The 26,429-nt window shown below is 34.4% G+C and overlaps 1 non-coding gene across 1 annotated transcript; it reads right to left on the bottom strand.

Moving 5' to 3' along the window:
- Positions 1-3,298: 3,298 nt before the first annotated feature.
- LOC139701650 (U2 spliceosomal RNA) lies at positions 3,299-3,482 on the bottom strand. The gene has a single exon (XR_011704211.1). It is a non-coding gene; the product is annotated as a U2 spliceosomal RNA (small nuclear RNA).
- Positions 3,483-26,429: the final 22,947 nt, after the last annotated feature.

Raw genomic sequence — 26,429 nt, 5'->3', positions numbered from 1 at the left:
ACACTGTCAAAATATTCCTCTTGTTCAATTCATTTAATCTCACTGATATCTGGAATCATTTTCATCATTACTATATTGTCATCTCCAAAATAATTAAAATACTTTTAGATTTGTGATAATATTTTAGTCATTCTTAGTGGATACATTAAACTTATCTTCAAGTTCATAATATAGTTAAAATTGCCCATGTTTAGTAGTTTTTTGTTAATCAAGATATCTAGGGATTAAAGTAGTCTGCATATTTTATTTGTTGATTCAGATTAGAATATAACCCATTTTCAACTCTAGTCTTCTTTTCTGAATAAGTTTTACAGTATCTGACCTTATCTTAGGATGCACAGTAATTTCAAATTAGCGATATTCACAGAGTGAATATTGGGTTTGTAAAAGCACAGTTGGAGGATCAGTCCAGTATGTTTTTTTATATATTCTTTACTGTTTAATAGTTTCTTGGCCTAGATGATTTTCATGGTCTCCCAGCCACAGTAGATTATCAATAAATATAATTTGATAACAGAACTTGGATATTGTGCAGATTATAATTATTAAATATAAAAGATCTAGCACAGATATTTTAAATACTTAGTGGTGATAACCACTAACAATGCTCTAGATCTTATATTCATTAAAAAAACACAGAATATTTAATTCAAAGAACCAAAAGAATCTTGTGGATGAATTATCCTTTATATTTCAGAAGAAACAGAGACATGGAAAAGTAATACATTCATGAGATATTCAGTATTATTTTGAATGCTTTGTGTTTTAATAAAAATGCACTGTTTGAACTTGTTTTTTTCATATTTGCCTTTTCTGATAAAAAGACTACATTGATAGAGGGACTTGAAAGGGATCTAGTTAATTGTAGTTTCTTTTATATATGCATTTATGTAGACTTCAGTATGTACATAAGTTGGCACATGTTTTCCTCAAATAAAGTATTAAAAAAATCTTTGGAAACTGTGAGTTTCATTTTGTGTTGGAATTCACTCAGTATTACGATAGTATGATAGTGCCTGTGTATACCATAAACTGTAATGTAACTATACAGGCACCATTTCTTATTTTTCAGTTATCCTACTAGTCAAGAAAGGGTCTTTGGGGTCTGAGTTTGTAGCTCAGTGGTAGGGTATCTGCCTATATACAAGGCCTTGGGTTCAATATCCAACAAAAGAAAGAAAGGTCGAAAGGGACAGAAACCTACTTAAACTATTGAAAATAAAAGGAAGTATAGAGTTTTTGTAAGAATATATTAATCTTTGATAAATATCAGCATGACTCATAATGTCAGACCTAAGAACTTGGAAGATTTTTAGGCTATTGGTTGCTTTCTCATCTCTTCTTTTGGTATGTGTGGGTGCATACTTTAACATTGAGCTACATTCCATTCCTTTTCAAATTCTTTTGAAATAGGGTCTCCTTAAGTTGCCCAGGCTGGCTTGGAGCTTCTGACTCTGCTATTCAGCCTCCCAACTGATTGGGATTATAGGTGTGTGCCACCACATCTGGATCTGGCGTCTTAATTCATAGGGACTATACGTCTTCTCCTTTGTAGTCTCAATAGCTATCCTGTTCCTCTACTTGTGGACTATTATATTTTTCTTTACCTTCATAAACTTACCTTATCATTTCTAAATTTGCTATGGCATCAATTTTAGACCCAACTCTTTATGACATTTCAGTAAAAGTACTCAACCTGGACAGCAACATATAACCAACTCTTTCCAGTAAACCATGAACTCAGAAGTTAGAAAATTAGAGAACTTTGGGTTATCTTTCTTTGAGATAGAGATAACCCCTGACATCAAAAATAGAGAATATAAATTAATGAAAAATATAAGGGATCTATGTTGGGCAAATAATGATCTCTCTTATGTAAGAAGTTATATTTTTTTATTAACTTTACATAAAATATCCTTAGTTACTTACCTGATTTGCTTTCACAGCACTGTCCATCAAATAATTTTCACTGAGCAGATAGGAATATAATACACATCAGTGATTCATGACAGTAAGGGACCATTGAGATAATAGTTTCTGTTTATCAAATTAACAAAAACAAAAGAACTACTTATCTTCCCTTGCCTCAGAACAGGGAGATTCAATCATAGACTTCCATTAAAGAATACAGTCCCTTCTACCCATGTCCAGAGTCCTGGAAACAAGAAAAAACATTAAAAATCCTCAAACTAGTGATATTTGAAAGCCATAAATACATACTATAAGTACATCCTAAGTCTAAAATAAATGTTGTATTGATGCCAAGCCAATAATCATGAATAGCCCCTTTGTCTAGGGATAGACACATACTATGAGATTTTGTATTTATTTTGCTGATAGTAAGAATAGTATATATATGCTTATATATTAGAGAATTTAGATTAAGACATTATTTTTAACCTTAAAAGCACTTCTATCAAGTAGTCCATGTTATAACCAAACAATATTTTACTTGTGTGGTTTATCCACCAAATACCATGTGCTTTAATTCCCTGCTTCTGTAAGGTAATAATGCAGAAACAAAAATCTAGAAACCTATCAATAACTGTATTTTTAAAAAAATTGGTGATCAGATCCGTACCAACATCAGAACAATCTTTTGGCCAATAAATACAAGTTTCTTGAAAAAAATTGTAAATTTATTGGTAGTACACTGAAATCTCACTGACATTGATCACCCTAGAATAGTCACAGACTTTAGTTTTCAACCTCACATAAGGAGGTTTAATTACTAGTTTTCTAATGAAATTTAACTATAATATAGTTTTAGTTGAATGGTAAATTGCATTATGGCAAAATTCAATCTGAAATCTCTATCTTTTGTAGCTTGATATCTTTGAGCTTTATCTTAATTTGTTTCTGGTTCTTAGTCCTTGCTAAATTGCTCAGATGATTTCAGATTTACTTCATTCAGGTCCACAACAGCAAAATATGTTTTATTTCACATAACTTATGTGAAAGTTAATACCCATGGTTGGTTAATTTAGGTATCATTTAAAGCATCTGTCAAGCCAAAGAGAACATGACTTTAGGGTTGAGACAAAGGAAAAATATTTTAGAGAATAAGTATGGGTATGCTTCCCCAACAAAATTTTAAGTAGAATGTAAGGTAATTTTCAAAAGTAGTCTTTTTATGGAGTTCTATGCATTTTAGCAATGATGAGAATTAATGAAAATAACCACGTAATAAATAAGGGATGCTACGAGTTTAATCAACATTAATTAAAATGTGCAGTTGCCATATTAAAAGTTTCCAATAATCATACTAAAGTAAATATTCTAAATGTGCAATAAAATATTGAGGAACTAAATAGTAAAAAGGCACTGTGTTTCCTTCTCATAGTTAGAATGTAAGCATATTACATCCAATTTTTCTCCAGATTTTTTTTTTATGTACCTGTGATAAGGCAGTCAAAAAATAGTTACTAAACTGATAAGAACAGATACTACACTTGATCTTAGCCAAAAGGCCAAGAAGCGATAGCACAAAAGTTAATAACTAGAATCAACAAATGGGACTTACTCAAACTAAAAAGTTTTTTCTCAGCAAAAGAAACAATAAGAGAGGTAAATAGGGAGCCTACACCCTGGGAACAAATCTTTACTCCTCACACTTCAGATAGAGCCCTAATATCCAGAGTATACAAAGAACTCAAAAAATTAGACAATAAGAGAACAAACAACCCAATCAACAAATGGGCCAAGGACCTGAACAGACACTTCTCAGAGGAGGACATACAGTCAATCAACAAGTACATGAAAAAATGCTCACCATCTCTAGCTGTCAGAGAAATGCAAATCAAAACCACCCTAAGATACCATCTCACTCCAGTAAGATTGGCAGCCATTATGAAGTCAAACAACAACAAGTGCTGGCGAGGATGTGGGGAAAAGGGTACACTTGTACATTGCTGGTGGGACTGCAGAATGGTGCAGCCAATTTGGAAAGCAGTATGGAGATTTCTTGGAAAGCTGGGAATGGAGCCACCATTTGGCCCAGCTATTCCCCTTCTTGGTCTATTCCCTAAAGACCTAAAAAGAGCATGCTACAGGGACACTGCTACATTGATGTTCATAGCAGCACAATTCACAATAACAAGACTGTGGAACCAACCTAGATGCCCTTCAATAGACGAATGGATAAAAAAAAAAAAATGTGGCATTTATACACAATGGAGTATTACTCTGCATTAAAAAATGACAAAATCATAGAATTTGCAGGGAAATGGATGGCATTAGAGCAGATTATGCTAAGTGAAGCTAGCCAATCCCTAAAAAACAAATGCCAAATGTCTTCTTTGATATAAGGAGAGTAACTAAGATCAGAGTAGGGACGAAGAGCAGGAGAAGAAGATTAACATTTAACAGGGATGAGAGGTGGGAGGGAAAGGGAGAGAGAAGGGAAATTGCATGGAAATGGAAGGAGACCCTCAGGGTTATACAGTGGAGGGGGTAGAGAGAGAGGAGGGGAGGGGAGGGGAGAGGTGGGGAGGGGGGAGGGTGGAGGATGGGAAAGGCAGCGGAACACAACAGACACTAGTATGGCAATATGTAAATCAATGGATGTGTAACTGATGTGATTCTGCAATCTGTGTATGGGGTCAAGGTGGGAGTTCATAACCCACTTGAATCAAAGTGTGGAATATGATATGTCAAGAAATTTGTAATGTTTTGAACAACCAACAATAAAAAATTAAAAAAAAAAGAAAAAAAAATAGTTACTGGTGGAGGAAATAATTTTTTTTTTTCTCAATTCTTCTCCTTTCATTTAGAAAATATGTGAGTGATTTGTCAACAAGATGCCACAGAATTTCTTCTATAGTAGGGCCTTTCAAAAGCCATACAGAATCTGGTGTAAGTGTTTGATTACTATGGGCACACTGGTAATTGAGCACCAGTTTCTTATCCATTGTAACACCATGGAAGGTTTCTAAGTGCACATTAAGTAACATGGTTTTGTAGTATATTATTACGGTTTAGATGCAGTGTCCCCTAGAAGCTCACGTGTGAGACAATGCAAGAAGGTTTGGAGGAGAAATGATTGGGTTATAGCCTTAACCTAATCAGTGAATTAATCCCTAATTGGATTGACTGAGTGGTAATTGGAGTGGTAGGGTGTGACTAGAGGAGGTGGGAATTGGGCTGTAGCTTTGGGTATATATTTGTATCTGGCAACTGGAGACCTCTCTCTGCTTCCTGGTCACCATGATGTGAGCTGCTTCCCTCTGCCACCCTCCCTAGCCATGATGTTCAGCCTCACTTTGAGCCCCAAGGAATGGAGCCAGCCTTCTGTGGACTAAGATCTCCAAGACGATGAGCCTTTAAATTAACTTTTCCTCCTCTACAACTGTTCTGGTTGGGTCCTTTTATTCACAGCAATAAATAGCTGAGTAAAACATATATGAAATCTCCTTATTTACTGCATTGTTACTGAGGGATTCACTTGAAAACAAATGGTGCTGGATGGATTTCTTCCCCTCCTTCTTTCCCCATGGCATAAACCGACTATCAACTTCTGTGTCCAGCTAGGTCTAACACTTCATTAGCACAGCTGTTCAGTGTTGCATCAAGATTTGGTGATTTCGTGAGGGTACATTTTAATAACACTCACACACAAAAAAAATGTTATCCCAGAACTTCCTTTTCTTCAGAGTGTTATTGTTTGCTCATTTTGACAGGAGAGTCATTCATCCATTATTAATTTTAAGCAGCCTTCTCTAAATTGAGAGGGAGAGATGCACAATGCCATGAATTAATAAACTCTGGACTAGGAGGTTCTTTTTGAGTGTTGCTCCAGGCTACCTGTCAAGATCCTGCTCTCCTAGTCTTACTTTCTTCTTTTCACATCATGCCTAGAAGTATTTCCACACATCCCTGTGGTTCTTATGCTCTTCTTGCCCATTCAGTTGAAATTCTTCAGAGAACCTGACTCAAACCTCTTCATTTATCAGAGCCTGAAGATGTGAGAATACAGACACTAAGCAAGTCAGATTTGGGGTTTGCAGGCATAAGTTGAGACTGAAAGAAGGGGAGGAAGGAATGTCAGTTTGTCTTTACTATCTCCAACCCAGCCTGTCTGTTGGAGATAATACTAAATTATTGACACCACAGGCAAGTGATTTCCCTTTTATGCTTCAATTTGTTCATCTACATAGTGGAAATATACTAGCTATTCATGGAAGATTTACTCAACTAATATTTATATGTTTAAAAACTTCTGGATGCCAGGGATATAAAAAAATAAATATACAGATACAGATACAGATGGCTCTTCACTATTTTTAACGTTTATCTGATGCATATTCTTCTTCTTTCTCCTCAACTCTTATGTGTCCCCTGAAGATATAATGTCAAATTAAATTGTACCAAAATGCTGTTGTCTTATTCTTGTAAGAGGGAGGGTTTTTACCAATAGTATACAGGAACAAACACACAAACAAACAACAACAAAAAAGCCACACAACTTCAGTTAACAGTAACTTCCCTGAAAGAAAAGAATATGATAACTCCATAATATAATGACAAATAGCAAAAAAAAGGATTCTCATTAGTCATTAGCTACTTTGTGTTTACTGAAAAGGCCTTTTGAGGTGTGATTGTTAGTAGAAGATGTACTGCATAACGAGGACATCTAATGACTAGAGAGCTGGTCTTGTTTGTGACTCTTGTGAGAGATATGGACTATTTCAGTGCAGATAAATGAATCTGTAACAGAAGGTAAGGGTTGGGCAGTTAGATACTCATTGAATTTGTGAATTTATTTTAACATTTTTGGCGTGAAAAATCAGTATAAATCCCATTTCTCCCTTTCCTTCCATACCCATTGCAAACACTGTAAGCCTTCATTAGCTCATATCCTCCTATAGCAAGAAAGTGGGTTTTTTATTCCTTTCAGGAACACACTTAAATGTTGTGTTCTATGAATGTGTATGTGTGCTTATACTCATGTGTTTGCACATGCAGAGTGGCATGTGAAGAGCCAGCAAGTACCTACTGTGTGCCAGACACTGTTCCAAGGACTGAAACTATGGCAATAAACCCAAAGTGAAATGTTCCTGTTCTTGGGAAGCTTAGTCTAGTGAGCGGAGAAAACAATTTCAAATAAACAAATTTGATCAACAAAGCAATTTCTGCAGAGTGTGGTACAGAGAATAAGAGGCTGCTTTGGTAGAGAGGTCAGGGAGAATTTCAGTAAGTTTCAATGATAAGGACCCAGACATGCACTCCACTGACCAGTGTAGTCTTCCTCACAGCTGCAGGAGACAGGTATGTCTGAGTACTGTCACTGATGCTTTAATGTGCTTGGGTTGGTATTTGAGATATTTACATTGGTGCTCACACCTCTTTATGATATGATGTTTTATCTGGTGTGTTTCATTACTTATTAATACACAACTGTTTTCCTCTGACTCCCTTCTGCCATAAGACGTGCCTTTTCTAGACATATTCTCCTTCTAAAATGAACACCAAGATTAATGTTTTCTTCAAAAGATAATTTTCTTTCTTTTTATAATACCTCTCTAAATATCATTGAAGGGCAGCCCACATTATGCTCCTTCAGTTAACTCTAACACATTTACTTTCATGCACAGTAGATTGAGAAATATTTACTGTTTATGTTGATACTAAATTATGATCATTTTGTATTGCTCTGCTGTTCTTACCTGAAAATAATTTTGAATGATAGGGGACACATTTTACTTATTTATTGAATATGAAGTGCATGCTAAACAACCATGAGACAAAAGGAAGTGAGACAAACTGACTTCTAACTCCAAGCCTATATCCTTCCCATTATACCACAGCTTCTCTCTGCAATGAATTTGTTTGTTTCTCAATGGAAAATGCTTGTCCAAAATGTCTTCGTTGTTTTTTTTTTTTTTTTTTTGTCAAATTTAAGTTACAACTACGTGAATTATAGTAATGGATATATTTTATTAATAAATAAATAGGAACAAAAAAGAAATGCCAGTCTCTACAATATAAAGATATACCAGTTTATCTTTTCAAAATTAGCATTAAAAGAGAATGAAACTTTCAGAGAATAATTTCCACAAATTCTTACAGAGTGAAAATTTGTGGGGCCCCCCAATTATATAATGAAATCATAATATCCCCAACTTGATAGCATTGTGAGGGGCCTTTGGGAGGCATTAGATCATGAGGATGTAGCGCTTTTGGTATTAGGGCTCTCAAAGTGGAAGAACGGACCAGAATTCTCTCTTTCCATCATGTAAGGACCTTTCCACAGAAGGTTATCTGCAAACCTTTAAGACTGTTCTCACCAGACACAAGAACTGCCCAGGCCTTATTCTTGTATTCCTAGTTTCCAGAACTGAGAGGAATACATTTCTGTTGTTTGTGCTACCCAGTTGTGGTACTAGAGTACCTAAGACTGATTTTGTACATGTGGCTCCCTCTATCTGGACTGCCCTTTGTTCTCTTTTCTGCCTTCTGAAATTCCACTTATCCTTACCATTCAATGCCCAGTTTAAAAGCAATTTCTTTTAGTGCAGATTTCACTCAGCCCTCTCCTCTGGACAGACTTTTGGCTCTAGGGTTTGCATTTCCATATTGGATTTTAGATATTCTTATTTTTAGCAACTGTCCACTTAAAGGCAAGGGACATGAATTTTCTCTAGGTACTTACAGGTCCTTTCAATGAATCTTAGCCTAAGTTGAGCACAATATGCTGAATTAGTTTCATAATATGCTTTCTAAGATTGTAGGCAGCAGAATGGACTATTGTTATTCATTGATCTAAGCGAATTCCCCTGATGCTAGGATGGCTTTCACAGAAGGAACACATTTTTTTTATTATTGTGGAAAAGAAAAAAAGAAGAAGAAGAAGAAGAAGAAGAAGAACTCTGCATTACACATTTTATATTTGAATACTGGAATTTAATATACACTACCTCTCGTCCTGTAACTCTTGAAAGATTTTTCAGTACGATGCATAAACAGTAATGTGAGACCAAAAACTATCTCCTTATACTATTAATATGGCATACTCCAATGCACACTTTTTATTATACTCTTGGTATCATTTCTTTTTTATCCTGTTTGTTCTTTTTCTGAGACTAGGCTCTATACATAGTCATCCTATTTTGGTCATTCTCTAATCTCCCACATCCTCACAGCCTAGGACAGTGCCTAGTGCATAGAAAATGATGAAATAATGTAATGCACAGCGATAGAAGGAAGGGAGAGAGGAGGAAAAAGGAAGAATGGAAGTAAATTACCAATATATTAATTTCTGGAGCTAAAAGAATGTTTCCTATTTGGGTTCCATGTTCTATCTCTAACAGGTTTCTCATGAAAATTTCATATATATATATATAAAACTATTGACTCCATAAAAGAGTCATGTCAGGCCTCATGACTAAAATATTTTGTCAATAAGTTCAAACCACTGGACAGAGTTTGCATGGTCTGGCTTATAATCTGTTTTCTTAGGAATTTGTCTTATATGAAATATCTAGGTAAAGTGAGAAGTCAAGTAAGAAATTATGACTTTTCCCTCAGTCCAGCATTAAAACAAAACAAAAAAAAAAAACAACACTACAATATTCCTACAAATCTCTGTAAAAATATCAAATTCCCTCCGAGGTCATTCAGCCTTGGTATTTAAAAATGTTTGCAATTACATTTGAGTTTAAAGCAGATTGAAAATATTCGTAATGTTGCCAATAAGAAGTACTATTGAGGTTTTTATTTATAATGTACAGACTGCTAAACTTGTTTTTATATATAGCATGGGATCAAGTGGGAATTTTTTTCTTCCATCACAAATTAGTTATTTCTCTGAATGCCTGCTAGGTGATAATAGCTTTTGTTTTCACATTTCTTATTCCTTTGCTTCATGAACAGAATGAAAGTGATTTTTGGCAACATCTGTCCTTATGGTTATATAATGCCAACTAAATGAAATTCACTCCATGCTTTTTATCTTACCAGTTGTTCAAAAGCATGCAAAACTATAAGAGATAATGAAATGTGGATAGGATTAATGGCTTATTTTTCTAAATCAGGAAATATTGCTAAATGTAGAGTAAGAAAATTAATTATTTTATTATTGGAATAAAGAGCTATGGGTGTTTTAGCATGCTACCTTTCTGGAGATGCTTTGTCTCTTTTCCTCTTTATAATAATTAATTTCAAATACAGATGAAAATGATCTTGATATTGGAATGCAGACCTGGGATATTACATGGTCTAACCTCCCACCCTATTCAGGGGCTCTTCTAATGTCCCACAAAAGCCTGGTGGGCAGAGGCTGGCTGTGCAACTTCCTTCTGAACACCGTTGGTTCATGTCCTTTCAACCCAGACCATAAGGAGATTGGGCCCAGGAGAAACAAAGGGGCTCTAGGCTCACTTTGTTTTTAATCTGCCACAAAGAATGAGACTAAACCCTTCTGAACCTCAATATCCTTATATTTAAAATAATAGTGTTGAAATTCAAGCTGTTTAAGGCCACTTCAAGATTAGACACTCTATAACTCTATAGATGAATATACATAATTCCAATTTAATTGATATTACCATAGAGTTTAAACTTTTAATAACTGTTATACTTTCTGACTGATCCTCTTCAAAACTTCAAGGATGCATCAACTGATCTATCAATCTGGCCTCAAATTATTACATATAATATTAAGGTTGTTTTGAAAAAATCCAGCTGCTACTTCCAGAGGAGCCCTTAATTTGTTGAGGTGTTTTGATTGAAAGGACTGGCAATACAGAAATCCAGAAGAATAAGACTAGGAAAAAAAGTAACAACAACATACAATTCATAAAACGAATTTCACACTCCCATTGATTAAAAAAAATTCTGAAGTCACTCACCTATAACTGATGGGACTCTGATGAAAAAAAAAGAGGGAAACCAAGAGGAGACAATGAGAATTTTGTTCATTGTTCTAATGATTCTTAGATGCTGAAAAGGATTGTAGAGCATGCTCTTGTCTCCCACTTACACATTCCTGATGTCTAGCCTTTTAGCTTTCTTTTAATCACTTTTAGTCAAAGGGAATAGCCACTTAATACTAAAAAAATTCTCACTTCTCAATATATATTATGTTTTATTTCAATTTCAATTAGTATAAGATAAGAAATAATTCTTCTTATAAGCAGAATTTTCAAAGTTTAGTTATCCATACTTTTTATTGTGCATGATGATTATATATAATAGTAGGATTCATTGTTAAAACTTGGTACATGCTCATGATATAACAATATAATTTGGCTGATCTAAATATTTTTAATACATAGTCAAGATCCTGTAAATTTTATTTTTTGACTTCTGAATTGTCCATGGGTACAACAACAATAACAACAAAATATTCCTTAATGAAAGACATTTCATTTTAAATGTCAACTATAGGACATCTCAAACTTAAGGTGTGATAACTTAATCTGATTATCCCAGGGCATTCTGAATTTTCAGAAGGCAGGGTCCAGGGAAGTTCCCAAGTATTTTGAGTTAATTGACACCATTAGGTTCTTTGGGCAGGGGGTAGGGGGTTGGGCAAGTTGCTGGGGATTGAACTCAGGGGCACTCAATCACTGAATCACATACCCAACCTTATTTTGTATTTTATTTAGAGATAGGGTCTTACTGAGTTACTTAGCACCTCACTGGTGCTGAGGCTCACTTTGAACTCTCAATCATCCTGCCTCAGCCTAGTGAGCCAGTGGGATTACAGACATGCCCAGCTGACAACATTATCATTTAAAATAATAATAATAATAATAATAATAATAATAATAATAATAATAATTGCCCGGCTGACAACATTACCATTTAAAATAATAATAGTGTTAACAACAAATGATTCACACTTCTAATTTATACTGAGCACCTTAAGTATAGTTTTATTTTTTCTTAAAATCTGTAACATTTTAAGTCCATTTTATCATAATGTGCTATTTTTAGCTGTGTATATAGAAAAAAACAAAGAGTTTGATATTATAAGATGAACTAATTTAGAACTTTTTGTTTTAGTGGTTTTAGAGAGAAGTAAAAAATACTAAACACATCTTATGCCTTTAAAATTCCATATACACTGTGTATCAGAGGGAGGGAGGGAGAGAGGAGTGGGGAAAGAGAATAATTGGCAATGGATTTATACTGACTAAGACAGTATTAAAGTGTCCTTTGCATCTAGATTCTTAGCTGGATTTGAAAATACACTTAGGGTGGAAATAAAATGCACATTAAAAATATCCTCCTATGGAATTTAAGAAAAGCAGTCAGGAAAGATTGTGGCCTGCACTCAGTAGTTTTGAAATATACCCTAAGATTTATAAAATTGACTCTGACAGATGATGCACACCCTCTTTTATTCTAAACATGAATGCTGTGGCACAGAGCAGTGTCCTCTGGTTTAAAAATTCACAACTTTGAAGTGAAATAATTTGTGAGCCATCTTCTCAGAAACAGTGATTCTCCCACCACCACCCCCCCACACAATGGAATGAAAAACACTGCAGTAGGGGAAAAATCAATAGTTTTCCAATATATGAACTGATCAATAATTCCAGGTGTTTTGTGTCCTGAAATGTATCAAGTAAAGTTAGATGGATTCCCTGCCATACCAGATCAGGTAGGGGAGGGGACTGGAGAGGAAGGTCCTGGAATATCTAAATTATCTAAATAGCTGCCCAAAATAAACACGTTAATGTGTCCTGAGAATGTATAATAGCTCATGAGTATGTTTTCTACTTATCCTGAAGGAACTACATATGAAAAAGAGTTCAACAGATTTGTTTTTCTAACCTGCTGAAAGGTAGTTAAATATTACTTTGCAGGCATTCTGATAAAACTGGTTGATTTATTTAGCTTTGTGAACTATGTAACAATATACAACAGGTGCCATTGGCAGCCATTTGTAGTTTAAAGCTCAAGCATATTTTACATGCAGTACAGTCAAGCATTTAGTGCACTGAGAACAGATCTGGGTTTTATTATTTCTCCTTTTTCTATTCTTCTCTGTGATCTTAAGTGAAATTAAATGTGCTTATCTTCCATATACAGCTATAGATTGTCCAGACGCAAAATATTTAATATTTTTTAATCAATGTTATTATATTCATTCTTTTCAAATGTAACATTCTTACATTCTCAATAGATGTCTCTTCTAGCTCAGCTTAAAGCCACTTCATAGGAAAATGGTAAATTAAAAAATCTTTTTATAACTACCAAAGAATTACTTATCAGGAGAACATGGATATATTTTATTTTGTTTTGTTTTTGCAGAGAGAGTTGAAATTTTCTAACCTGGGCCCTAGGGTATTTCATCAAGAACAATCTTAAGTAAAAGCTTGCTATTCGCTTTTCAAAAGTAGATTGTCTCTGCACTATGCTCTGGTCTTTCCAAATGAGCTGAAAATAATTTGCATGTGCTTTCTGGTTCCTTTAACTTGTAGAATTTCATCCGGATCTAGTCTAACTTAATAGCACTTTTAGAGAATTATTTTTGGAAAATAGCCTTAGCTGTTGAGTAATTTATAGCAATTAGGTGATATCCATATTAAAGGAGAGAGGTGACAATAAACCATACAGTATCTCCCTTGTTTGCTTTGATATATAACTTTTGATATATAACTTTGATATATAACTTTTCCATAAAGAGATTTCTTTCTTAAGGAGTTTCTTTCTTAGTTATTGGTGAAAGAAAATTCATGTAAGTTCTTTAGACCATCCTATTTCTTATGTCTTTTTGAAGTCATGCCTAAATCTCAAGCATAGGGCAAGAGGAAATATTTTACCTAAATGAAAAAAGATAAAAATAAAATGGATATACAAGTTAAAAAGAGAGGGAGAAAATAAATTACTGTAATACTGAAACTGCTTGCTTCTGTAGGAGTCAGAAGTGTGGAGTCACAGTCAACTGTTCAGTAGTGGATAATTGCTGGAACAATTAATCTTTCCTGGAGAATGCTTCTGTGCCACAATCAATCATATCAGAAAGACCACATGGACTGTGGACTATAGAGGAGGGTCCTCATGGTACACATCAAAACTTGACATTCATGATGGCTCTCTAATGTAGCAAGAAGCCAGGGATGTGCTGTCAGAAAGAGATAAATCAGAATTTTAAAATAAAAATGGATTCAATACCTTGAATTTATGATTTATCCTACATGTGGAAATAACTTGTTTTGGCAGCTTATCAGAGCAAGCACAGTTATAGACAGGACTTAATTCAAGCAACTAAACTGCTGATGGATCACAGATTTATAATAAACCCTTACCCCACCCTATTTTTTCTGTCATGTTCTCTACCCTAGACCAAGATATCTTTGTGTGAGATTATATGATGTATATGCCTGCACACTGCTCTTTCAAAATTAAGAAATCCTTTGCTTGTAACTTCCTTATATTGAGATAATGAAATCAAAATACATCTTTCTGAAGAGTTTCTGGGCAAAAGTAGCTTACTGCCTCACAGAATAGCTCAAGAAAAACTTTTGTTTTTCCTATGTCTAATCTTGTACCATGTCATTCCTGGTTTATTATCACTTGAACTCTATCTCCATCTTTCAATAGCTCTCAAAAAGAACAGAAATGAACACTTCTTAAGAATGGAGACTGGTGGTTGAGTAACTTACAATAGGACCTTGCTTGTTCCTCTGTACAGAGGCTATCAGCATTAGAAACATTATTCAAATTATCTTTGCCTCTTTCTTCCCCAGAGAAGACTATTTTTATTGAGTCCCAGTTGTTCAACGTGTATGTACTTTAACATTCATATATTTCTTCAAATATTGAGGAAATTCTCTATACAAGTTGACAGAAGAGGGAAGAGGCATCTTCATGACTAGTTTCTCAGATAATCTATGGTTTCTCTATCCTGGCACAAATATCATTTTACAATTTTTGCTTGTACATTTGATTGATGGTCTATTCTGACATACTATGTGTGGTCAGGAAAATTTCTATTTGGATCATCATTACATTTTCTGAGCCAAACGTGGTATCTATTAGGTACCTTAATTTTATAACTGTTTGGTACATTGGGCCTTTAAAAACTTTTGTGGAATAAATGGAGGAAGTAAGGATATATGGAAAGAAGAAATTTTGGCTTGTTTTCCTGCTCACAATATCTCTTTGACCATTTTTACTTTGAAGGAAAAACAATTATGGAAGTATTATAACTACTGGTAAAATTAGTAATAATTCAGTATTGAATTTGAATAACTATCCTTTCAACTTTTTCAAAATTTCCATCTGGTATTTAGTTTTTGCCATAATTCTGAAAGCTAAACAGGACTGTTAAATGACTATGTCAATGTTACAATTCCAGGTCCATTATTTAAATTTAGAATTTATGTGAAGTAAATTTTTAGTTAATTTGATATGTGGCTAGCACATGAAGTTTGAGAAGTTGGAAGCAAAGGAAAAAGAAGTATGGTAATAATCTCCTCTGGCTACCTCTTCCCTCTTTCACCATATTGTGTGCTCTTAAAATATTCTCCTAACATAAAATCCATTCCAACTAACTTATGTCTCACATAAGCCAGGGGCTTATTCATGGCATTACTTTGAATGATAACAGTATTCCACAAATTGACTTCTTCAGAATACCCAAAGCCTGGTCATGTTCAAGTCATTACTAAATGTGCCTACTTTCTCTTTGGTGGAGTTCCTGCTGTGAGCGAGGAGCTGGGGACATGGTGATTGCTGGTTTACACCCTTTAATACTTCAAATGTTTTGCTGGATTCTGAGGCAAAATAAGAGATCAGATATTTGTGGGTTTTTTTTTTTTTTCCATTAAAGATGTGACTGGTTACATCTTTAGTTAGTTGCGCTCTAGCACCATAACTAATCCTATTTTCCAAACAAGGAACGAATGAGTTAACCAAGTTGTTGTTTTTTTCCAAAACATATTTAGAAAATATCATAAAATTTCATAATGACCAATATTTGTGCATGGAGAATAGCCTAGAAAGTACCAGTTGTTATCAGTCATTCATATTCCTTAAAATTATTTCTTTAGTAGTTCTTAGCAGAGCTTAGTCATACTTTCTTCAGCTTAAATAGACTCTTATCAATTCACTGAGTATTAGATTTATAATATTATGACCGTATAGTCCAGTGATCTCATTTAATGTCCAGAGAATGTGAGGCCCGAGAGATATCCTTCTCTATGACATCTAGAACACAAGTGCCCAAGAACATTTATCTCTTAACTCTAAACCATGCTGATATTTAAAGATATAGCAAGCATTTTAGGAAACTATCAGGCAGGCAGGCAGGCCTTACTTTCTAAAGATCTGTAACCTGAATGCAGAAAAGTCCCAGGGTCCTTGGGGCTATGAAACCCCAAAGGTCTATGAAGCAGTGAGATTCACAAATGGAAATGAGCCCTATTTGAAGGGAGTAGGATAAAGATGTGCTTGCTCAAAATCAAGTGGTCTCTCAGCTGTGTAATGCTAGGGATCAACAACAGAAAGCCGTTAGAAAAGGGGTGATTTTTTTTTTTCCTAGCCAAAGCCTCGGGAAGACTTTTGTGCTAACAGAAAATTTAGAATTCAGCAGTGGCAATCAAGAAAAGTCACTTTTTATATAACACAAGTCATCATTCAGTCTAGTCACCTGTGGCCACATGGATAGCATCACTAGTAGTATCCAGTATTCACACACATACATCATTGGTCACTCACCTCTCTCCCATCCCTCAGTCCCTCCTCCTTTCCCATCACCTTCTTGATGTGCTCATTCCCAGGCATTCTGGAAAGGGTTTACAAATAATTTACTTGACAATTTTGACCTATGTGCTTTTTGAAATGAGAAAGACATGAAGATCCAATGGCTTTATTCCATTTGAATGGACACATAAATACAAGAGGCATTCGTTTCCCTTATTAATTAGATTTGAGAATGTACCATTTAATTTTCTTTTAAAAAATGAACTCTTAATGTTTTGTATTATAATTTGGATAGTATTAAAGACAGAATTTACTTTGATATTCTATCAGTGCATATTGGAGTGTAGATTACCTCTCTTCCCTCTTTATTTCTTCATTTGCAGAAATGTAGTCATATTTATCTGTAATCTGGTTTTAGTGACCTCTAGTGCCAGGAAAGCTCAGTACTCTTTTTTGATTCAGAATTGGCAGATTGTCTTTTAAGTCCTATATTGTTAATTATAACACATAAAAACAAGAGAATAAACCCATCACATTTCTGTAATGTGTGTGTGTGTGCGTGTATGTGTGTGTGTGTGTGTATAAATAAATGCATGTCTAGGCATAAACATACGTATGCAAAGAAATTTTTGCTGTGCAACCAAATGAAAGATGTTTGTGGTATATATTTGAGCATTGGTTTAACAAATTCAACTAACAAAAAGCACATTCCATTTCAGGAGGAGCCTATTTTTTTTTCTCATTCAGTAAACTATGGTAGGGTGCATTATAACATTCCAGCATAATTTAGATGTGTGATATATGTTGTGTAAAAAGCCTTCAGGAGAATAGGAAGTCATTCTTGCTGTATAGCTCAGTCTATTATAAAAATAGAAAGCTTAAGCTTCTACCTGTTTAACATGTTTGAAATATTGTCTTTACAAAAATTGAGTTTAAAATGTCATTGAGTCCACACATAAAACTTCTTTTAACCTATCAAAACATTTTAATCTTGCTTATATTAACAAAAGTATTAATTCCTCAGGCTGGGGGTACATCTTAGTGGTAGAGTGCTTGCCCAGCATGTGTTAGGTGTTGGGTTTAATCCCTAGCACCTATATAAGTAAATAACCCAATTATCTTATTTGGTAATTTTCAGCATAAGCTGAGGTGTTTTTTTTTTAATAAATACGTATAGTTTAATAGCAAGGTATAGTGTGCATTTCACAGGATTCATGATGATTAAAAATTGTCCACAGTTAATCTAAGGAACTTCATATTTTCTCCAATTGAAATACCCTGTATATCCTCCTCTCCACAGTTTAAATTTGGTTTTCCCCGCATTTGCCATGAGTGTTCATTGAGAACAAAAATATCATCTTACTATTTGGCCCAATAATCAATATTATTGTGCAAACAAGCAGCATGAATAATAGATTAACCTAAAAGCTTGGAGATTGAGGCTTCCAGCAGTGGGATTTGGAAGGAATTATTCAGCATGCAGCCCACCATTAAATAGAGAAATGTTGACACTGGGGCACGTAAGTAGGAAAATCCTCTCCTCTTCCTCCTCCGCCTATTAATGCTTCTTTTCTTATTTGAATAATTCTCAGTATCCCCTCATCCTTTGTAAATAGCCATGCTTCAAATATCACATCTTCAGATATAAGTCAATTTTGTTGTTTTTACTTATTCCAAACATAACTAAGCATTTTTACTCTTAGCAGATATGTTTTATGATATTTTCTCATTCTCTTATAAAGGTAGTATATATGGAAGGAGTTTGAATCAACAGATTTGAATTCTCTCTCCATTTCATTGACATGCCACTGTGGATAAATTGGATTAAAAAAGGTGAGAGTTCAAGTTATAGATTGTTAGTTTTTACATCTTATGCCTATTACCTCACTATCACAGCTTTAGAACTCTTCCTTTTCTATTTATCTCTCTGGTCTGCAGTTTCAAACTTAACATTTTTCTTGAAATAGTCTGGAAGGATGTAGCCTGCATGTACTGATTGTGCACAAAGCTGCACGCTTAAGCAAGGGAGCATACTATTCTGAAGCCAAAAAAATAGAGTTAAAGGAAATTCAAGGCAAAGAAGAAATAAGGTATGCTTTCAGCACCAATGGGCAATTTTCAAGGGCCATTTAGTATTATCAATAACTACCCAGAGCATGGTTCCCCATTCATTTGCTGAGGAATTGCTAAGTTGGGGTCTCATTTTACTGCTTATTCATGTGTGCTCAGAAGTAGCCAAAAGTGATTCTGATGTTATATACATGCAAGCGGTCTTCAGTGGATAGCTGCAGAGTTTTCTGCCTGCTAAAGACTGGTTTTCAAAAAAAAAAAAAGATATTTCTAATAGAAGGATGTTTAGAAGGAAGGAAGCCGGAGAACTACACAGGCAGTGCCTCCAGAGAGGCATATATTTTGAGTACATTACCTTAAACTGGGGACTACCTGGATTTTCCAGGATGGGGAACTATATTTTATCAATTACTCACAGGTCACTTATTCATAATAATTAGTCTTACAAGGCATATCCAACTGCCAACTTATTAATTTACAAATGAGCAACAGTGATTCCCTATTCTTTATCCAAGGCATCTCCTTCTTCAGATCTACATATTTGGGGAAACAAATTCATTCATTTACTAATTCATTCAACAAATATTTATGGAGTGGCCTTGGGGCACTGCACTAGGTAGTAAAGATTCAGTAGTGAACAAGTTAGACATTCTTCATTGTTTCCTAGAGATCTTAGTTCCATCATGAATATAGACAGGTAAAGAGATAATGCCACTAAAATATATAAATGCCAAGATGTATAAAATGTAAGGTCTTGCCCAACTATTAATGGCCATGTAAAAACCTATACTTAGATATATCCTAGGGAGGTTTCTGAACTCTAAGGATCAAAACTAATAATAATAAAACATTTTGATGTCTAACCTTTACTAAGTATTTGCTCTGTGCTGTATGCTGCTACAATATTAGAGATATGTATCATAGGAATGAACTTCACAATCTTCTGAGTATTAGGTGGTATTATTATTATTCCCATTTCAATGATAAGAAAACTAAGGATTAGAAAGAATAAACAAACTTCCTTGGTCCCACACTCAAAAGAGGACTTACTATGATTTTAAGTAATATGCATTATCTGGTTGAGTCCAAACTTCATATTTTTGGTCTGCATATTATCATCCTTCAAAATTAAAAAAAAAAAATCTTGAAACTGGGGAGGGGAAACTAGAATTTCAGTCAAAAAATACAAAAGAGAGAGAGAGAGAGAGAGAGAGAGAGAGAACCAACCAGACCAGCATCAGATTTCCTATACATACAAGGGAATTCTAATACAGCAATCTTAAAAGATTTTAAAGCAGGATTTCTTTTAATTCAGATTATTTCTACTCAGGAAAAGTTTTTACTCATTGATTTTTTTTTTCTCATTGATTCATGAAGTTAATCATTTCATGGCTCTTATATGGAATCTTTCAATATACCTAATAAGCTGACCACAAGAATTCAGGAAGAAAATTTGAAGTTCAGATTAAAATGCAAGTAAGTCTCAGACAGTGTTTCCTCTTGAAGTATAACCACAGGTACTTAGAAAGTTCTCAATTTTGATAAGATGAGGGTGATAACAAATGGCCTTGAGCACTTAGCTAATGAGTACACTTGAAGTGTGATGGTCCTTGTCTACATCACAATGTCTTTTAGTTTTGCCATTAAATCAGGATGATTTTGAACATACAGAGTAAAGGAAGGTGAAGAAACTAATCATGGAGATTGTGTCATTTGGACTAACCACCAGTGACTTCCTTGAACATTTTTGTGTGTGTGTGTTAACTGTATGCTAAGAAATGTCAACATCATGCTTTTAGATCTTTGCATATTCTCATTTAAAGGATATTAAAAAAAAATCATGCACAGCATTTACAACAGATACCAGCAGGTTCAATGAAAACACAGGCAGCTGTGAGTCCTGTGGGGCATCAGCATATGCCCAGCAAGACACACAGAAAACTAGTAGGGAGGCTGAGTACCTGTCACAGGAGAACCCCAGAGTTAAGTTGAAGGTATTCACTGGAAGGCACAGTGAGACCATTTGAGAATAGCTGCTGGAAATGATGGGATTCTGTCTACTCGAATCACAGATTGAGTGCCAGTTGCCCACAGCAAGAAGATCTGGAGGGACTGGTTTCATCTACATCTAGTGTATTTTCAAAATTTACTCCTTGGAGCACTCTTTTCTGACAGGGTCTCACGCTAGAAAAAGCATGGTGGCTGAGGGGTATGACGGTAGGATAATCAACATAAATCTGAACAGGGACAGTGGAGTCCAAGGGAAATTAAAAAAAAATAAAAGTTTAGATAAAAGTAGGGAAGAGCCAGAAAATTTTAGAACACATGATAGCATATGTCTGAAATACCTAAAACAACAGTAGAGGGAGTTCTGTGAAGTTGGCAAAGCTATCTACGGCCAGCAAGATTGAGGATAGGAAACCAAGATCTATTATACTTATGATCAGAATGCTTGAACAAAACAGAGGAACAGAAAGAGAATGGATTTGAAAATATTTGAATAGCATACTGTGTATTTGAAAATTATAATCCAGGATACCTGACATCAAAAATTTTAAATAAAACTGTGGACCTTAAAAATGAAAATGTTGTTGTAAATCAATGGATGTGTAACTGATATGATTCTGCAACCTGTATATGGGGTAAAAATGGGAGTTCATAGCCCACTTGAATCAAAGTGTGAAATATGATATATCAAGAACTATGTAATGTTTTGAACAACCAACAATAAAAAATTTAAAAAAAATGAAAATGTTGAGAGACATTTAGGTAAAAATAGCACTTAAGCTAAAGAGAAAACTGAATTAATTTTTCATCACATTTTTTTAAAAGCAATGCCCTTGCCAAAAGAAAAAAAGAATAACATTTAAAATGCTCAAGGAAATAAAAATGTGTGCCAAAGATATTTTATCAGTTAAACTTACTTTTAAGTATAAAGGGCATGAAAAATATTTATCAACATTCAAGAATTAAGGAAATATTTTTCTGTTGAATTTTTCTTAAAGAGTATAGGGAACAAGTTTCATATAAACAAAATATCTATGAAAACACTGATTTCAAAGAGCACAGGTGAGCAAGAAATGCATTCTTACAGAACTAATATTAAAATAAGTTTTAAATGGGATCATGTATATATTTATGTGCATATATTTTGACATTGTAGATGTAGAACAGCCTTAAATTTAAAAATGGGAAAGAGATGGGATAGCATATGCAAAAACATTTAAATGTATTTAAGAAAAATTTAGAATTAGAACTGAGCTCTTTGATTTCCAAAAACAACATTTCTCCCTTCCTCTCTCTCCGTTTTTTCTTTCTTTTTTTTTTAAGTTTTATTTTACCTTTTTAAAGGTTAGCTGTCTTTACATACTCAAGATGCTAATATTGTAATAGTTTCCTAGGGGTACAATAAAATAGATATTAAATGGCACCATTAAAAATTATCTGTTTTAATCTACCCTAGTTTAGGAGTGTTATCTTCATTTGATTTTAAAGTTTTTCTAGAAAACAAGAATGTCATTATCTGTCATATGTTAGGGAATTATAATTAAAAACAAAACCTCTCCACCAAGGTAGAGAATAGAAAATAAATACATATCATAACTTAGTAACCATTAAATTAGACATTTGCATTATGCACAATGTGCTAGGAGATGGCGGAGACAGAGCTCACGATTTTATACAGCCCGGATGATGACTGTGTCATCATTACATCAGCCAGGCTGATGACTGTACCCATTACATACATATTTTCCAGAAGAGCAACAATTAGTTCTCATGTAAGAGGACTTGACATCACTGTTTGCCACAGAGAGTTCATCCTAATTTTACCTGGCAATATATCTGTGTTAGTTAAATGACCTTATTCAGAGGGTGGACAAATTTCTCACATGTTTTTGACGGGACTTTTATTCTTTTTCTTTTTCTTATTTTTTTTAACAGCCTGTAGCTAGGGAACAAACTGATTTGCTCCTAACCTCACACAGAAACTGGAAGAGGGAGGTGCAGGTCCCTTGATGTTTATAGTTCATAGAGATGGCTCTCATGTCCTTTGATAAAGATATCCCTAAGTCATAAAGGTGACAAAAAGGACCATCTGGTTTTTAAAACATTCGTACACATTTGAAATAGAAGAATAAATATTTACAAGTTTTCTAAAATAAGTGCTTAAATAAAATTTATAGTTTTCTTTAGTTATATAAGGGTATCACTGTAAGACATTTTCCCTAAGGGTATCACTAAAAGATGTCACTGTTTTTATTGTGTCTTAGTCAGCTTGCCCCTTTTTTTTTTTTTCTGTTAAACTTTAAACTCCTCAAGGGCAGGGATCATGTTGGCTTTTCTTTTGTATTTCCTGGCGGTATCTAGTGTAGCCTTTTCATGCCCAGTGGATGCTCAATAGCTATTGTTCAGCCGACTGGCAAAATGTTTGTTATCTATCGTGGGCACTAGGCTGATGTTTAAGGCACTTTTGCTTGAGAAATGACTAAACCTATTTTCCCAGTCATTTACTTTTTCCTTGGTTAAGAGTAAGTTCATCCTACGATTATCTTTTTTTTCATAAAAATATTTTTATATGAAGGTTTGCTACATTAAAAAGAAAATTGGCTTTTACAGGAGAGGCAAAGAAGTCAAAGTTTTTTGATATTGAAATTCTTACTTGGAATCCTAGTTTCTTTTTCTCCAACTGAGAAATAGTACTTTTGAAAAACCATCAGTGATGATTGAAATCTGAGATGACCTGGCTAGGGCTAAACATGCAGATTGATTGAATAAATTCAACATCAAATAGCTGCTTAGAAGTCTCTATTAACACATAGGAATATTATGTTTATTAAATTTTACTTCTTTTGAAAATAATAACTTTTCCTAATTATCATTCAAATGCTATTTTGCTAAAAGAAATTCTCTATTTTGCTCTTAGTATGCCCAGTATCTGTTTTGTAAATTAGCTACTTTATCCCAGAAACAAATATTTCTACTAGATTTTGCTACTGACTTAAGAACATTTATAACAGTGTATTGGAATTATCTATATAGTACATTTCTCAAGGGCAGGGATGTCTTCCTTTTGGATCTGTATAACTTAGAAAATGACAAACTGAAAAATAAATTTCTTGAGTTTATTAGTAGAAAGTCATACATGATGGTGTTTATTAGACTGAGTATCTGATTCGAAAGTTGAATTTGACTATATGATCTATCTTACTCCAAATTTTTCTTTTATATTTTTGGATAATTCAGATTTCTTTTATATTTTTGGATAATTCAGCAGTGTTGCTCACCACTGTGAGACTCAAGCAGAGCCACCAGGAAACAGCAGGACTTTTAAACAGCATTACCAGAGCCTGATAGCTGTGGGCTATTCTCATCAGCTCAATTTGCTGGGCAGTTCTACAAATTACAAATATTTTTCAGACAACATTGCTTTTAGTGATCTACCCAGAAGCCCTGTTAGCCCTATACCTCCCGTTCTTCTCTGTTTTCTATAAACACACACACACAACACAGCTTTTACTGTACTTGAGATTTTTGTCTTCCTTGAGACAACCTCCAAGGAGCAGCCAGGAGCAGAAAGATTCAAATAAGTAATCAATCACCATAGCACTTATATAGTCTCTCTCCTAGTAGTCCACTTTTTGTTGACATGCTATCAGAGCACTTTACACTTGACTAGAGAGCCATGAAAATAGTTACTGGGTCACTAACAGGAACTATAAAAAAGTCCTTCTAAGATAGCACCCTAAAAATTGCTAAAGCCACGGCATCCTGAACTAAATGCAAGGATCTGTTAGATAAGACTAACAGAAAATACACATGACTATATAAAGGGAATGCATATGAGGTAAAGGAAAGAAAATATTGTTTATATTTAGGAGTCATCTTGACTTTGATATTATCCATTGGTCTTTCAAGATTTCATTGGAATTTCACTGTGTCAGCAGTTAGAAAATTGATCTAGTAAAGAAGCATTATTATATAAATCAAAGCTGATGATGCCATCTATACTTGGTAACCATATTTATGGTATGGCAAATAATTATAGCATTAAAACACAGGTAAACAGAGACCTTAGAGAAAGAATGGTTTGCAATTTTAAATTGTACTGTGCCTAAATAATTTTCTGAAACCATCCAGATGGCATGGAGTAAATAGCAAAGGAAAAAAATGCAGGAAGCCAGTATATTAACAGGAGAATATACATTGCTGGCATGTTTTCCTTAGTGGCGCAGAGAGCTGATAACAACTATGAAACAAAGTAGATTAGGGAAAATTTAGCAATGCCATACTGTAACTGGTTACTTAGTTGGTTTTATGGGGGCAATTTATACTCAGGGGCCAGAAAGAGACACATGGGACCTTGTCCTGTCATCCTTCTATGGAATGGTATGGAATCCCAGGCAAAGTTGTTAAAGCCACAATTGCTTTATACTCTGGGGGAAGGAGCCTGCTTTTTGTGTTCTTTCTTTTTTAAGGGCAAGAAAGTGTACACTGTTGTCTTTGGTTCAGGGCAAAAAGACTACCAGTTTTCCAAAAGAGTAGGTTTCGAGGCCAGTTTATGTGGGAGTTCCTTGTGACAGCCCACGTACCTGGTGAGTTTGGAGCTCTTGGGAGGTCATAGTCACCTCTATTTTGTGGGAAACTGAGTTCAGTATTACCCCACAAAAATTATGAGCTGTATACATAGCTTTGTATTTGTTTATTTTACAGATGTGGAAACAGGTGTCTTAGAGAGGTTAAGTCATAACATCTGGGTAAGTGGCCTAACCACAATTTTAACATAAAATACATGTGCTCAACATTATACACATGGCTCCAAAACCAATGTACTTTCTGATGTAAAAGTCCCTTTCCACATCTGGGAAATTGTAAGGGCTCAAAGGGACAGAGTTGTGGAGAAGATCAAGGGAAGGTTATAAAAATGGGATTAAAAAATACTGAACTCTGAGAAGGATCAAAAAGGATATTATAGAAATTGATATATGAGTGTAAGTACTCAGTTTGTTTTCAATCAAGGAAATAAGCAGCTATGACTTAAATGTACCGACCTGTGAGGAATGGAGATTGCCAATATTGTAATAAGGACACATTAGACTTTTATAGAATTTATAGAGATATTAAATACACTGGATAAATGTAACAGTTGAAAATAATTATAAACATCATTGGACTTAACACTTTATGGATAACCTTTATTATATTTACAATGGCTAGATCATTTTATACTTTGCACATAGCTTCTCTCTTCTATGGCATAGTTATAATCACCTTTTCTTGAGATGAGAAAACTAAAGTTCAGAGAATTTATGTGAGAGCTAGACTTTAACACAGATCTTCCTTTTTTGTATTTTTTATTGGTGCATTATAATTATGCTTAACAGTGGAATTCACTGTTACACATTTGTACATGCACAGAGTACAACAGTATAATTTGGTCAATTTCATTCCCTAGTAACGCCCCATCCCATTCCTCCTCCCTCCCCCTGGTTGCCTTCCTCTACTCTACTCTTAACTCAGATCTTCTTGCTCATATTCAGAAATCATAAACAACTTTGGCAGTTATTTTTTATGCACCCTGGGGCATGTCTAAGACGTTTTTGCAAAGCAGTTTTATATGTTCCAGTTATAGAAGGGGTAAAGTGACTTTGGGTCATATCCTACCTCTAAATGAGTTGCATCATGGAAGTTATACTTATTGTACA

The sequence above is a fragment of the Marmota flaviventris genome, chromosome 13, assembly GCF_047511675.1.
Source record: "Marmota flaviventris isolate mMarFla1 chromosome 13, mMarFla1.hap1, whole genome shotgun sequence".
Classification (NCBI taxonomy): domain Eukaryota; kingdom Metazoa; phylum Chordata; class Mammalia; order Rodentia; family Sciuridae; genus Marmota; species Marmota flaviventris.
This window is presented reverse-complemented; position numbering and strand designations above follow the sequence as displayed.